Genomic DNA, 16,709 nt, shown 5'->3' with positions numbered 1-16,709 from the left:
CTAATCTTACTGCTCTACAGTCAGAGCTCAAATAAGTGTAACAAGGTCCTTTGTAGGAACATGTTTTTAACGTAAATGGACAGATTTTAATTTTTTTAACAAATTGGGGAAGGTTATTTTTTTGGGGGAAGGTTTTTTTGCCCAAACACACATTAAGAATTGAGATAAGAAAGTTCCCTGTGGCTGCCCCGCTCTCCCTGACTCCTTCCCGCAGCCCCTGTGTGTGCAGCAGTCCCGGCAGCTCCTTGCTGACAGCAGGGCACCCCGGGCTGCAGGACCAGGCAAACACTCCCTCATAAACATTTTACAAGTTCAGGATCAACCAATCCTCGAGGTTTGGGAGCCTGCCCTGATTGGGTGTATCAGGGATTTGGTAAACACGGCTACATAACAAAAACAAGGTTTGTAGAGAAAGGACTCTGATAGTACTGCCTTCTTTGAATATTTAGAGCCTAAGAATATGATTAATTCCATACTTTACAAGTAAACTTCCCCAGCTCTGTATCCATCTGCAAATATTCAGAGTGATGTGCTCAATACATTCCTTTCTGTTCTACAACCGCATTTCTTTGTGAATTTAACCACATCAGAAAGCACTTCAGATTTCTAACACAAATATTCGATGCATTTAATGTAAGGAAGCTTCCTTTATTGGAGGTGATTTGGAACATTTTGTATTTTATAGGTATATTTAAGAGGTTAGCAGTAGGGGGGAATCGTCTGTGGAAAATCTGTCTACAGCTGAAATTCTTAGATGCAGAAGTGTTGCTGAAATGCCTGATACATTTACATTCTTTTGTTAAGTAGCTTACAGGACTATCCTCTTAGCTACCAGATACCCAGATCCCCCCTTTTTTTTTTTTTTTTTAAGTCAAATAACATTTCTCCTTTTTTTTTTCTTATTTGTTATTTTCAGGAGTATAAACTTGGTTTGGGGTTTTGTGTGCCATTAGAAGATTTTCATTTTCATGGGCTTTTTTAGTTTTTTAATCTACGATTTTGTTGTTCCTTTCAATAATCTTCTGCAGCTTTATTTCATCTTTAGTGCATGCAGAGAAGCCCCTCATTGGCTAGTACATTACTGATACTGATTTACAAGTTTTCCCAGATTAGTTTTCCATGGGGTAATTTTTCCCCCAATATAACATAGCTCCAATTTTTAAAAAAGAATGCCAAATGCTAAGGTATTTTATAATACAATTTAGAAATTAATTTTTGAAGTCATTGTGTTTGTATTTTAAATTCAGAATCTATTTATACTTCAGTATCAGAAAAATAGTGTGTAGAGTTTAAAAATTAGCAGTCTGGTATTTTCCAGATATTGAAATGTGCCTGCCTAATGAAGGCAGAAGACTTGCTCACTAGATTTATTTTAGAGCAGTGCTTTTAGATATTCATAAATTAAAACGGCAGTTTTCAACTGGATACTTATTACTATTTTATTTGATATTTGCAAGATACCTGACTATTTAATATTTATCCTTTATTTCTCTGAGCTGATCTAATTGCACCTCTCTATTTTGCATTTATTTCTCTTTGCAAACACTACATTATTCACTCTCTCCTGTGCTTATTAAACAGTGCCACCTGCACCAAATGAAACAAAGCTTCTCCATCAATCTATCCCAGCTAAAGAACCCTGACTATATATTATAATTAATTGAAGCTCAATTGAACACTTGAGTCTGAACTAGATACAGTAACCTGAAAAAACATTAAAAAATTAGGATGTACTTTAAAGAAATCTTTTAAATGAAAATGTTCACTCAAAACTGAGAACCTAACCTTGCACCAAGCACTCTTCATCAGCTCTGCACAGTACCTCAAGTAGCAATTAGCAGGTCCTTTAATTAATTAACTATTCCCTGTACATCACAGGGATTTTTGTGGCACTAACGTCATCCTTCATAAGTGAATACCAAATCCGGTCAATATTTTGTCACTCTAAACCCTTCTCTGGACTACCTGAATGCCACCGCCTGGCTCTGCAGAACCATTTCCCAGCCCAAGAGCAGGTATGGCAAGAGAGACGAACTTTGTAATACAGCCTGGGGCGTGGGGAGAGCCGGAGCTGGACACGGACAGGGACACGCAGGGCACCTTATGTGCAAATATTGGCAGTAAGAAGAAGTCAGATAAGATGCAAATTGAAACAGTGGCAAGTAATCTTATAAATGTACTTGAGTAGGACGATTTTCTTTAAAAGCTGAATGTACTGTGAACTTTCCAAGTGCTGGAGGCTTTGCTGCTGTGCTGCCTCTTGCTCACACTGTCCGCTCCCAGACAAGAGCAGATTAATTAAGTGGCAGGTCAGACACGAGAAGGTGAGAGGGCATTTCCCACCAATCCGGAACATTTTGCCCATTTTATACTTTGCAAACTTTTTATATAAGCGTGGCTGATTCTTTTCAATGTAATTCTCATTTGGAAAATATTAAGTACTTTTAAGGGAATTACCATCTGAAGATGAGGCACAAAATACGTATTGCTGGTTTTAAGATTTCCAAAGATGCAGTATGTAAATTTGTTTATATAAATATGTATAAGATATATCACAGTATGGGGCTCTGTGTGTGTGTGTATGAACATATGTGTGTGTAACCATCTATCTATTTGCAGATTCAGACACAGACATATGTTATCATTTTTAGAGGCAAATATCTGCAGAAATAATTCTTTGTGTTCAGTAGTTTTCTTTAGTGTAAACTAAGTTTCTCTTCAGAGATTTCTGTGTTCAGGAAAGATCTTATGAATTTATGTAATGTATAGTATAATGAAATCAAATAAAGTATGCCTTGTGTGATTTTGCAAGAATTACAGATTAGCATTCTCTTTCAACACGTGTAATATTTTGAATTATGGAACCAGCTTTATAGATAATTTTAAAAATAAATAATATATATGATGGACTTGTAGAAATACATATTGTAGAAATCTCAAGAAAGAAGAAAGAATTATTATTAAAAGATTTTGAGATGTTTGCCAAATGACATTATCATTTTAAAAACCCACCACATTTAATTTGAACTCTTCATGAGGAGTAATATGTATTCAATTACTAAAAGATAGTAACTGATCCCAGTAAGATTGGATATTTTCTAAGAGTAACAGAAATTTCCATTTTCACCTTATGGATTCTCCTGCATCACTGTTATTGCAACTTCAGTTAAAAAAATTTTGGCATGAGCAAAATGTAAAGTAAAATGTAAAGGTCAACTGATAAGCTATGATTGTATCTCTGTTTTTGCTGTGTAAATCTGCTCTTATCAATAATTCACTATTCATGTTCTACAAAGACTCTGTCTCTACATTTTTAATTAGCACTTAAAATTTTACAAAGATAATTAAAAAAGGGGAAATACTCTGTACTTGGAGTCTTTATGTCATAATTTACTACACATTTTTTCCAACAGATTTGGCAAATGAATACTCTGTTTTGATACATCAATCTCAAACAAAGGTGGACTCTGATGCAATTTTTCACTGTTCATTTCCCTGAACCTTTTGGGATATAAAGAATTGCGAACAAATACTTAACAGCCTGATCAATAGCCATTGACCATTTGGAGCCCCTCATACCCTAACAAGCACAGCTTGATCATGTATATTTGATCATGTAAAATTTCAAAGCACCTTGATACAGCAGAGCAAGACTTTCTATGGCATCTTTGTGTTATTTCCTAAAGCACATATTTCCCATGATTTAGCTTTATCATTAATGGAAACTTACTGCACATGTATTTGATGAAGCTCAAGAACATGAATTTCAGTGTTATATATCCACAGTATTTCATATGAATGGCAAATATAAAACACTATCCTAACATTTTAGGATAGGAAACTCTGGATGTGCCTATGGATTCAATGGACCCCAGAGTGCAAATCGAAAAAGCCCTATCATTATAAATCTTGCATTCCTGTTAAGTGTTGGCATGCACATTACACTGAGGTGTGTTAAGTTATTTTAGTGGAAAAATTGCAGTAAAAACCTTTCCCTTGATATCCTTTTAAATATATGTTCACATATGTATAAAATAAAAAATATTCAAGTTCACAGCTGATTAATTTCCATTAATATCATGGAAAGAGATAAAGATCTAAGCAAAAATATTTACAAAAATTTCTTTGCAGAACTTTATTATTGTTCATAATTCTACATCCAATGTTTTTCATACAGGAATTTTAGTTTATCATTAAAATATAACACTGATGCTACATTTGTATAGCTGCCTTTTCTGCTTATAGTCATAATGTTTATTCTAACTTTCTGGGCTTATTATTTTAGACAGATATCAGTTTAATTAGCTTAAGCTGTCATACTCTAATAAATACAGACGGGTTGCCTGGTTCGGGAGGAGGAAGGTGGCTGCAGATTTCAGAAGCAGAGACAGTTAATGCCTTGTACATTATCATGTAAACAGCAAAAGGACAAAAATAATTACCTGATAAACTTTCAATTTCTGACTCTCCTCTATATGCTTTCTGACCAATTTTTCTATAGAAAATCCATTCAAATTAGGCAAGTCCTCTAAATATCTGCAGCATCTGCTGGTTCAGACACCTTCCTTTATGCAGAGTACCATTTTCATATGATAATACATGTAATATGATATAGAATGACAGAATGCATGACAGTTGCCCATAATACATAGAAAGTCACTCAAAGGACAGAAGCGACATTTGGATAATTAGCATCCATTGGGCAGTCAATCATGCGAATAGAAAAAACTGAACAAAACCCACAATGGAGTTAGAAAACAAAAGGGACCCTAGCCAGTCTCAGGATTAACTGCTCTAAAGCGATCTAAATGCTTTTGTATCTAAAGAACTGAGGCTCCCAGGGCTGCCCTGTTCCCCTCTAGATACCCAGGGAACTAATTGTGGCGATCAAAGTTAAAGCATTCTCTCTTCTTTATAGACTGCTAAATACACAGAAAAATTATTTCTCCATTCGTGTTCATTAAACTATTTTAAAGTTAAAAAACTGATGCCACATTCTTTTGCCAAGTGAAATGAGCTAGAGTATTGAGATTGTCCTGCTTTTATGAGAACACAACAGACCTTTTAATTTAAACTCTGCCTTTGTTTGATTAATATTATTTTGCTGTTGTCCATTCTGCTATCTCTTTCTTTTTTGGATAATGAAGGCAATTGTCATTAGAAAGTCCTGTGTGAGAAAAGCCTGAAAACAGGAATAGGAATAATAATGATTATAACAAAGCCCATTAACAAAATTAAGCAGGAAAGGTATCACAATTTCTTAGTAGCTTCCACTTTATAAAATAAATAAAATATTTTGTCACTCAATATATGCAGCTCAAAATATTTCCTTTCCCCAGATTAGGGGGAAGATGAGGGCAGCCTCCTTTAAAGCTCCATCTAACAGAAGAGAAAGAGAAAGAGAAGAGATACAGAGAGAGCCCCAGGATGTGGAAAGTCATGAAAATACCTACCCTGGAGACAGTATTCCCATAGGATCCTTTTCATACAAATTCCAACTTGCCTAATGCCCTTAATGAATGAAATAAAAAGAGAATTCAGAAAGGCCCATGCTGATGGTTCCTGCTGGAAAGTGTGTGGTTTAAGGCATAGCTGCAGCAGTTCTGGGAGGGAATCAGCTCCGGTCCCCATCAGCCAAGCAGACAGGAATCACTGGGGCGAAATCTTCCCCCTCACACATTTGCAATTGACTTGAAATAACATCACGACACCTTTGGATAATTGACGCCTTCTTACCTTTCGTTGTCCTTTGTAATTAATATTTGTAGATCTAGAGGTTTCTCCCAGCCACAGATAACGGGAAGGTGGAAGGGGTGGGGAGAGAGAGTGCGTGTGTGCGTGAGTGTGTGTGCGAGTGTGTGCGAGAGAGACAGAGGCAGAGGGAAGGAGAGAGGCAGAGAGAGGCTTTGGTTGTGTGTCTGCTTGGGGAATGGAGTGCTGGTGTATTTGTGTGGATGTGTACTGGGGGCTTTGCAAACCTCTGGAGTTCTAAAGGCAAGACAGAAAGTGAGAAGTAGGATGAGCTGGATGTCCCCTGTCAGTCCTTACAGAGTTTCAGCAGCCGTGACCTTAAACCCTTTTGCTGTGTGTCAGCCCCAACTTGAGCCCCCTTGCCCAGCTGCTGTGCCAGCCTCCCAATGCGGAGAAGGGAGAGGGGACAGCAGAGGTAAGGAAGCAGAGAGAGATTGAGATCAGAAGGGCTTTTCGCCCAGTCAAATGGGCCTCTGGTGACAAATCAATCACGGCCCGTTCAAACCAATGATGCTGCCAGTCTCCAGCTCACCAAGCCCTCACAGCCTCCCCCGGCTCCTCCAGCTCTCCTACATGACACTCAGCTGATGACAGGGGCTCCAGTCAGAGCAGGGCTGCTTTTTACAGGTTGATTTGGTCATTAGCATCATTTCTTGTCTATCTCCCGCTCTTACTCTTTCTTTACCTACCATCTATATATTTATTAAATATTGAAAACTGATATTAGAAGAGGGATTGAGACACAGAAACACTTGCAAATAAGTTGGTATACTGCCTTGTTGAATGAACCCAGACATATATTTATTTGATTTGGTACACTTAGGAAGAGCTACCTGTTTTAACGTAATGAGTTGATCTGATCAGTATAATCAGGGACAAAGAAAGGAGGCCTTTCAACGTGCTCACTTCACCTCCTCCTTCCCTTTATTTATTTTACACTAATAAAAAACTGGCTTCAGGGATTTTTCCTACTACACCCATAGGACAGGAATTATTTTTCAATTTTCTTTTTTTGCAGACATTTGTTAAAATACAATTTTAGGTCCCTTTTAAAGCTGTGAGGAAGATCCTTATCTGGAACAAATTTGCATTGCCACTGAAATTCTTGTATTTCAAGGAGTGTACAGTGATAAAGCCCTAAATGAGGCAGGAAAAAACCCTCAAAAATTACTACTAAATCCTAATAAGTACTTCTTTCAATACTGACTTTTTTTCTGAATATCTGAAAAAGTGTTTTAAAGCAGTTAGAGAGAGAAACAGTAATAGAAGAAGGGGGCTCAAAAGTTTAGGAAGAACAAAGTACTCTCTTGCAGATTTTGTGATCGTAGAAATTGCATTCTCTATTTCCTCCTCTCTTCCCTCCTTGCCACGCCCCCCCCTCCCCCAATTCCTAATACATAGGGGAAAAAAAAATCAAAGCAAGGTCTTAACAGAGTATGTCTTGCTCTGTCTAAGTCTTCTTTAACCTTAATCTCTGGAACAAAATCCTCCTACAGCCTTCCCCAAAAAAAGAGTATTGCACATTAAGGAAAAGGGTGCAGTCCCTTCTCATCCTCGCTCATCTCCAGTGCCAATCTCTCAGCTCAGAGCTACCCCATCCCTGCAGCCAGGGATGGCAGTGCACGTTTTAACCAACAAATTTACATGCTGGCCATCCAAGAGCAACTGGCCAGTGTGGGGTGGGGTGGGAAAGAAGGATGATGGAAATGTGTAGAACAGAGGCCAGCTCTTCCAGGCTCTGTAAAGAGAGCCTGGGCAAGATACAGTGGCATCAAAAATATTGCACAATATACTCAAAAACGTCTCCCGTGTCTCCTTTCTACCGTGAGTGAACTCTGCAAAACTGAAGTGAAGTGCATTGCAGACAGCAGTGTGGGGTGCTGAACAGCCTGTAGCTGGAGAGTGCTTCGGTCTTTATCTTCAAAGCTGTCCTGTCAAATACAAGGTCTTTTAAACATCAGAGGGATAAAGTTTCTGATTCTGAAGGGTTCGTTTTCCTCTTGGTTTTCCTCAATCAGAAGTTAAGCCCATACGACCCCCACAGAAAGCTGGCTCTGGGATTGCTGCCCTGCTACTTGCCCCATGATTTGGGGATGCTTGGATAGAGCAATCTTGATTTGCTCACTGTTTGTTGAGTTCAGTTTTCTTCATGTTAGTTCTTTCTTCCATCTTACATGTCTTGAGGCTTTTGCTGTGCGGCAGTGAATTGAGTCTTATGAACTTAAAAGAAAATTGTGGCTGGGACCTGGAGAATATTCATCTGTTGCAGAAAATGTTGAAGTCTGAACATGTGAGAATTGAACTAATGAGTTTTCCCCTCATTTCAGTCTCACAGTCTCTTTTTTTACCATACCTTAATTGCAGTGTTTTCTGACAAAATCATCCTAGCTCCTAAAGAAATTTAAATGTGCATCTTCATTTCATTGCTTGTATTTCCTTCTACTAATATAATAAAAGAAATTAAGACGGTTTACAAAATAATGTGCCTTTCTGTCATCTTACTGTCAATACCTAAGTACTACACCAAAATCTAGTTGATTTCTAAAATGAAAATTCATTACATTTCTGGAAACTTGAACAATCAGCTCCATGCATTTTAATTAGATTGCCTGTTTTTTTCATTTATTACTAATACAATCCTCTTAACTATGATTTATTTGTTAAACAAAGTGCCATAATCCGTCACTTATTCATCTTAATTTCAGCAAAATTAAAGTAGTCGCTGTTATATTACACCTAATTGCACTTGCAATGAAAAGAACGGAGATGTTAATCAAAATAAATTGAAGATAAACAATAAAATCATTAAATCTTTGCTGCAGTAAGTGTAACTAATCAGTTTTGACTTGAAGCGACCGAACACAAATAATGAATCTGTCAGGGAAGACGCGCTCATTAAATCCAGCCTGGTCCGCCCGGGTCCTGCAGGCAGCCGGCACCCCCGGCCCCGCAGCCTCCGCGCCGCTCCGAGGGGAGCGCCAGGCACGGGGACATCGGATCCCAGGCAGGGTCAGGGTGCCCATAGACAGCCCTGGGATTAGGCGAGGATGCAAATGCCACAGGTACGCAGGAACTCCCGTAAGCACCGCGCCAGGAACAGGGAAACACTCTTTGTTTTATTCAGCCACCAGCAGGTCAGAGATTAGAAAAAGGAGGGAAAGGGAAATGAAACCCAGAAACTCAGAGGTAGGAAGCACTTCGTTTTAAAACTTATTAAAAGTATAAGTTTCATAGCAGATCAATGTAGTTGGCATTGTGTTAAATAATACATGTTAAATAATATGTTTTTGCAGTAGTACGAGATACTGATTATACTCCTCTGCTATCCCCATGGAGTAGGGACAATGCCTGGATTAGCAACAGAAGCTGTTCATGTCCTCATTGTCTTTCCACCAGTTACCACTTCTGGCCTCACTTCCTCATTACGAGGGACAAAATGGGCACTCCAGATATTTCCAAATATGTTGTTGCACTGGCAAGGAGTCCTGTATCTGAGCAGCCTGGTGAGCTGAGCTAGAGCAATCGGCACTTTCTACTTCAGCTTTTAAATGGTTTACTTAATGATTTCAGTTTCCCCAATGGAGTATTTGTGAGCAATCACTGGTTAGCAGGAATGTACATGGCAAGGAGCAATTTCTCTTAAAATAGTTTTGCGCGATATGCTTTTGTGTGGTCTGAGCCAGCAACTAAGTGCAGACATGAAATACAGGCAGTGGTTCTTGAATTTAGTCACACTAAACAAAGTCATCATTTTATCAGTTCCTAAACAGAAGATTTCATATTTATATGTTTCCCCTCCCTGTATTTTATCAATTATTTAACTTATTTACAAATGTTACTGTGCTTTGTCTTAATTATTTACTTAAGCAATATAATTCAGGTTTAAGTGTGAACAGCACAAAGGATGTCTGCCTGGCTCCTGGATTCAACATAACCAATTGACATTTTACAATGCTAGTGCTTTTTCCTGTATTTAAAACAGTGGTCAGTACAAATAAGCGATAGTTTAACAGTTAATATGCTCTAGCTCAAGTATATTTGAGAATTACACACATTTTTAAGCTTAGTTTTTACTGTCTTTGGATAAGAAATGGACAAGATAACCCAGTGCCCTCTGAGCAGGAGGCTAATTTCAGCTCAATTTTCTTCTTTCTTTCTCTTTCTCTGTGTGTAGTTCACATTTGAGTCATACCAAAAGACAATGATCATAGAAGAACAACAGCCCAAATTCAGGGTTGGATGACTACTAAGCAAGTTTTCCCCCTCTGTTTTTCTCATACTAGTGTGATTTGATATCTGTGAATAATTACCCTTTCTTTTTTTAATAAAAAGTCTAGTTGATGGACCTTTTAGTTTCTGTTCTGCATCTTTCCAGCATTTATAATGCTTAACTTGGGACTTGACATGTCTCAAGGTGCTCATTTGGAATGATTTATATGGGCTTTGTTAGTTCAGTGGCAGGTGGGTAATTCTAGAAATTAAATATTACCTGGTTTTTATTGATATAACTGTAAGCACTTAACAGAAGTAGTAAACATTACTATTCCTAATTTCTGGGAAAGGTAATAAAAATACAGACTGAAAAGTGGCTAGCAGAATAGGAACCAGGTAATGATAAAAAATTACCAAAAGGATGGGCCTGATCCTTCATTAGCCAAAAACTCCTACAGACTGCAGTCAAAATCTGCCTTGAATGAAAATGATTGAGGGCCCTGGAGCTGTGGCTTGTGTAAAGTTAATCTGAGAATCTTACTGCAGTTGCTTTCAGCAGGTCTCTAGAAAATATTCCCCAATACAAGTGGCACTAATTGGGCCCCATGTTGGGCGGCTTCGCAGAGGAGCTCACGACTGAATGGGCCCTGGCAAGTGAACTCCCTGTCCCGTCTGGATGCGGCTCCCCGAGGTCACAGTCACAGCACTTGGGGGGCAATGCACAAGGTCGCTTTGCCTTTACTGGTGCTCTACCTTTGCTGTAGTGAGAACACTGCCATATTCTGGCTTCTCAACGTATTACTTTCTGCTTGCTCAATATTTCAACTACCCTTTGTGGGCTTTTTTCTTTTTTTTTTTTTTTTTTTTTGTTACTGTAAAGAGTTTTGGACATTCTTCAAGTTAAATACATTTTCAAACCAGAAGCATTGACCATACATGGCGAGAAGCTGAATGACATGCAGTATGTACATAGTGATTAAGGAATGAGTGGGGGAAGACTGCAGAGCAGGAAAGAGGGAAGGAATTCTGTTTAGTCCCATTCTGAACAGCAGATGATGGTGAGGTATCTACAAAGACATTTCAAGAAGACAAAGTGAGATTTCACTTCAAACAGGAGAAGACAGGTTTAGAATAAATAAGTGGATCTGACAATTGGGAACATAGGGATGATAGCTGAATCTGTTTGACTGTGAGATTACACCAAAATAAGATTGGATTGGAAGGGGGAGTAGGCAGCAAAAAATATAATTCTGCTAAATATCTTCAGAGAGTTGGAGATGTGATGTCAGGATGAAGGATAAGTGAAGAAATTATTAGAGAGGCAACTGAAGAACCATGAAAAGACAAGGTCAGGGAAATCAAGAAAGACAAGATGTCAAAATCTACAATTCAGTCAAAAATTCTGAATCATGAAATGTAAAGGCAGGCAAAATTGGAATAGTATTTCTCAGCTTTACCAGAGAAATCTGTGCTGTACACAGATCAGCCTAACTTAGGTATTCACCTTCCAGAGTGAAGGTTTGTGTGTATGTAAAACAATTCTCATTCTAGATCTCTAACCCCCCTCCCACAGCTGGACACACTGCCTTGTGTTTATGCCTGTGTGCAGCACCCCAGTTTGATGGCCGGCCAGTGACTTGAGAGAAGCACAACTGCTACATCAACACTGACAAGGTAGCAAAGGATGGGAAATGGAAGAAATACTCTAGAAATAGAAGTATATTCAACAGTATCAGAATGGAATTTTGAGCATAACAATGTAACATTATAATCTTGACAAAGGAATACAATTAATTTGAATGCTGGGACCTCTCAGTTATGGAAAATCAATTATGCAAACCTGAGCAACATGTACTCTTCCAAAAAACACTGCAGGTTACCTTTCCCCAAATGTTTCCCAGAATTTGGTATGCTTTACTTCAATAAACTATTGGATTTGCTATTGCTTTTTCCATTTTCCGTGTCTTTCTGCCAGTCATTTTATAACATCCTTAGGTTTCTTTCCAACAGTTTTTGGTTACTTTATAGATAGCCAAGTTCATGCAAAAACATCAATCTCCTAAAGGTTCACTTTACAAACCACAGAATTTTGCCAGTTACTTTGCTGATTCTGTAAATGTTTTACTCTAGAAGGATAACATTAGATAATGTCCAAACTGCAATCTACTTAATTGTGAAAACAGTGTCTTCTACAGCAACCCAGGAGAATACAAAATGCCCCACTCTATCAGTAGCCTATCTAACCCAGTGGCCTGTTCCCAGAAATGGTGAGTCCTATCAGAATCCTCAGAATGTTCCCCAGGGAAAACCCTCCTTATCTTCAGGTAGTTGGGACATGGCTCATTTCTCCTCCCATGTGTAGGAGTTAGTAGTAGTTAATATCCTAAAACTACACCAAGTTCCCAATCCTATAGAGAGAAAAAAGCACTTGCAGAGAGGGATTAATCCCCCCATTTTGGGGTAAGGTCCCAGGCCATGAGGGCTGTCTGTTTCTCCTAACAACAGGCTGGCCAGCGAGCCCAGACTGCCCTGGCTCTTTACTACTGCACACCCCAGGTCAGGCCAGACCACCCCTACACCTCTAGCACACACATGCCTTACATTTACTTTTTATTCTACTACTTGTTTCCTGTGAGATCATTTTTAGTTGGAAATGAATACATTTTAAAACACTCAAATAGCTTTGTAGACATGTCAGAGGTCACTATACTGAAGAGCTGGAGAAGTACATACTTTCAGGACAGGTCCCTGAATTCTGATCACATCATTCTAACTTAAGGGATGGGCAATTTTATTTTAACTTGATTTTATTTCTTATGTATATGGATCTCTGTGTTGACATTTCCAGAACTACCCTTATACCTCTTAGGGGATAAATGCTTTCTACTTTAGATGTGTACTGACTTTAATCACATTGACTATTCTTGTTGGTAGTTCAGAAATTTCTGTTTGAAATCCCCTTAGAATTTATTTATTTACTTTCCAGTCTTAGGAGCCTGTTTTCATTTAATTTATGAATTTGTTCCAGCATATCTTTTAATTCCTGTGTTTGACAAAACCTCTTCTATAGTACATAACAGGAGAAAATTTGGTATATCTATTTTACCCTAAATTCTGTGTGAAAATGCTAATGCAAACAAGTCATTTACTTTCATTTCAATGTCACTGTATTCTCATTAGTTTTCTTACTTTTCTACCAAATAGCCCACTGGACTTATAAAATGTCTTGCAGGCTTGCTGCTTCTTAATACTTGAAAAAATCTTATTTTCATGTTTGAGGAGCTATCTGCTCCTCAAATCCTCTGTCATCCTTCTAATCTCCACTGGGTATCTTAGCCACTGTGTTTTATCCATATTGACTTCACAAGTTATAATTCTACCTTCAGAAAAATACATGTTTGACTATAAAATCTTTGTGAACCTTCCTGCAGCCCTATGGATTGTTTTTGCTTGTCAGCATTTGTGTTTGTTTGGGATTATGCGTGCCTTCTGCTACCCTGTTATGGTTGCTCAAGTAGCCTCCATGCTGAGTGGAAGGATTTTAATTTCCTCACTTCTGACTTTAGGGTCTTTTTAACTAGCTTCCTCATTTTTTGTACAATCTCTCCCCTGAGGATGTTGAAGTTAATTATATTGTGGTCACTATTACTTAGTGGTTCAGCTTTACTTACTTTATAAACTAACTCCTGTGTATTACTTGAGAGGCTTTTCTTGACTTAGTTCTTTATAGCTCTACGATTAAAACAACTAACATATGTATCAAAACATTTTTTAACATCCTACAGGACTAACTGGAAAGTCTAGAAAAAGGCGAGTACTTACAGGGGAATTAATAACAAGGACCAAGAGCATTAACCCTGATGAAATACCACCCAGTCTTCATTAACTGTAAGACCAGGACAAATCAAACCACATTTAATGATGGCTCCATTTAGAGGCAGCAGGACAGGGGCATACTGGTATCCCCACCTTATAATTTTATATTATACCACAAAAGTGTCAGAACTAGACTCAAAAGAGCATTTCCAGCAGGATGTTACCCCCATTTTAGAGAAAGGGAGCATATGTGCTGGCTTGCAGTACTGCCTATTTAAAGTTTCTCTATTGAATTCAGAAGAGGTTGGTATTTGCTAGCTCATGGTATCACCTCGTTACATCTTGATCATGTATCGTTGCAGCAATTACACAAATAAAATTGACTTTTTGTGAAGTATAAAGTAAGCGGCAATGTTTAGGTAAGTGCACTTTGGTTTGTGTTTAGTTTTTACCCCCCAAAATGGAATGGGATCATTAGCATCAAAGAACTAATTAAAATAACATCTAGAAATAAAGCACCACTCTTTTTTTTCTCAAACAATGCCTACAGGTTTGGAAGAAATCTCTCCTGTACTGTGACCCTGAAGTCTGTGAAGAATAATGTTACATGTTTTAAAAAATTAAGTTAACTATAGACACTAATCAATGACAATATAAAGACAATCCCCAAGCTAGTCAAGAATCCCTGAATTCTTAATATGACCAGGTTTCTTCCCCCACTATGTACAGGACATCAGACACATCTTATTTGAACTTCTTGGACAAAGGGGGAGTACAAACAAGAATGGGCAGATCTGGAACTTACTTACCCTAATATCAATCAGGAGTAACATTACTGATGTCTTCTGAACATCAAAGCAGGAAAATCAGTAAAAGAAATTTGTAGGCCATCAACTCCATTTTATATATTTAAGTTCAGAACAGCTACTGCCTGCCTAGCACTGGCTGTTGCCAGAAAGGTAAGTTGGAATGTCATGGTTCAGCAATCATAAGGAATCACACTCACATAAAATGACTATAAATTGCATAAGACTCAGACCCCTACTATTCAATCACTTTACGCTGTTGAAGATTGTAGTAATTCAAATATTTGATCAGTTTTCTACATAGCAGTACAAACTAAATCTTGATTTTAACATTATGTAGTTCAACTCTGATATCAACACATACCTTCTCATTGTTAAAACAACCAGCTTACATTACAGAAGTGCCATTTGATGTTTTCTTAATAACAATTTAAAAATAATAGCTTATGACAACATGTTGTCTGATGACAACTTAATAAGTAGTGAGCCATCAATAGTTATCATGTTGCCCCTGTCCTATGGCAGAAAGGATAAGCAATTCCTCCTTAGAAGGGCAGTGAAGTTGACACTGCTAGTGGTCTTTTGATTTATGGAGATTGTAGTGATTGCATTTGAAGCCTGGCTCAAAATATGCTTTAATTTCATATAAAAAAGTTCTTTTAATTGCTACTCTGAAACTCTGAAATTAGGATCCCATCAACTCTGTGAGACAGGGAAAACCCAAAGAAAATAAGACCACCTACACCAATGCTTCATACCAAGATTTTATTATTCTTATTTCTAGAATGAGTGGAACAAAATATAACATCATGTTTCAAATAATAAACATTACCAAATTAGAAACACTGTATTTTATAAATTCCTTGGTTTTTTGTTCATTCATTCATTTGTTCATACCTTCCTTTCTTACTTCTTTTTAAAATCTCTTTCTTACTTCTTTTTTTATCTCTTTCTTTTTCCTTCCCTCTGTTTCATGCTCTTACAAGCTTAAGCTGGGCACTACTGTACAATAGTTTAGTATCATCTGAAGTAAGTACTTCCCTCTGCTCCAACAACTTACGTCTTGCTGTTCTGGATTTCTCCTAAGTATCCTTGTTCTTCCAGGCTCATTAGTAACTTAGAGAGACTTGAATGCAGCAGTCTGATTTACATCAGTGATCTTATTCCTTTCAGCTCAGGAGGGTTATCTTTTCTGTGACAAAGGCTATCACAGATATGAATAACTATTTTCATACTGGGCTTTTTTTCGTCTAGCTGGAATCACACCATCATAGATTTTGCCTCATAAATCTGACTTCACTTTATAGAGCAATAATGGTACAGTCAGCACTCTGCCATCACAGCAAGGTGAACAGAGAAGAGTAACTTAGGTCAGTTGCTTCTTTATTATTGGCAGATGAAATAGTGTCTTCAACAGCTTCAGAGCAAGAACCAGGCAGGCAGTGTTTGTGCTGGGAAGGCAGAGCCATTCCGAGAAGCCGGAGCCAGACGATTTTTGCGACATGCAAGGAGGGGTCTGTAAGCCCCAGAGAAAAGCAAACCACTGAGTAAGCAACCTACTGTTATTACCTACCTAGTGTTAATGTAAAGCTGCTTGGGTGAAAATTTGGAGAATGAAATGTGTGTGACAGGATCAGGTAGCAAAAATACAGAAGTACTGTTAACTCTGGTAGACTGCAGGAAGGAGGATAAACACTGCAAAGCCTATTCCATCTAGTTAGAACTGTATTAAAAGAAAATTTGGGACCAATGCTGCAGAACTTTGTCTGTCCCTTGGAAAGATGGGTGTTTCCTGGTTTTCAAAAAACTGGGTTGTTTCACTATAGCTTTCTTTACCTTTCCAATGTTTTTTCTTTAGTCCACCTCCTGGTGTCTTTGGTAACACACACAGGTATGTTCATGGTGAGATGGATATATTTTGGGTGTAAAACTGCTGTTCTTGGCTGGAGAGGGCTCTGAGGTGAAGGTAAAGGTAAAAGCCTAAGACATTTATAACAGGAAAAATTTCTGAAATTAGAGAAGAGCTGTGTTAGATGATACAGGCAAACAGATCCAGCAGGTGAGAATGAAAGTGATTATGGGGAAGATGCTGGCAGGAGACAGTATAAAAATGGTCTCTGCACA

Source organism: Aphelocoma coerulescens, chromosome 17 (genome assembly GCF_041296385.1).
Source record: "Aphelocoma coerulescens isolate FSJ_1873_10779 chromosome 17, UR_Acoe_1.0, whole genome shotgun sequence".
NCBI lineage: Eukaryota > Metazoa > Chordata > Aves > Passeriformes > Corvidae > Aphelocoma > Aphelocoma coerulescens.
The sequence above is the reverse complement of the archived record's forward strand: the minus strand, read 5'-3'. Positions refer to the sequence as shown.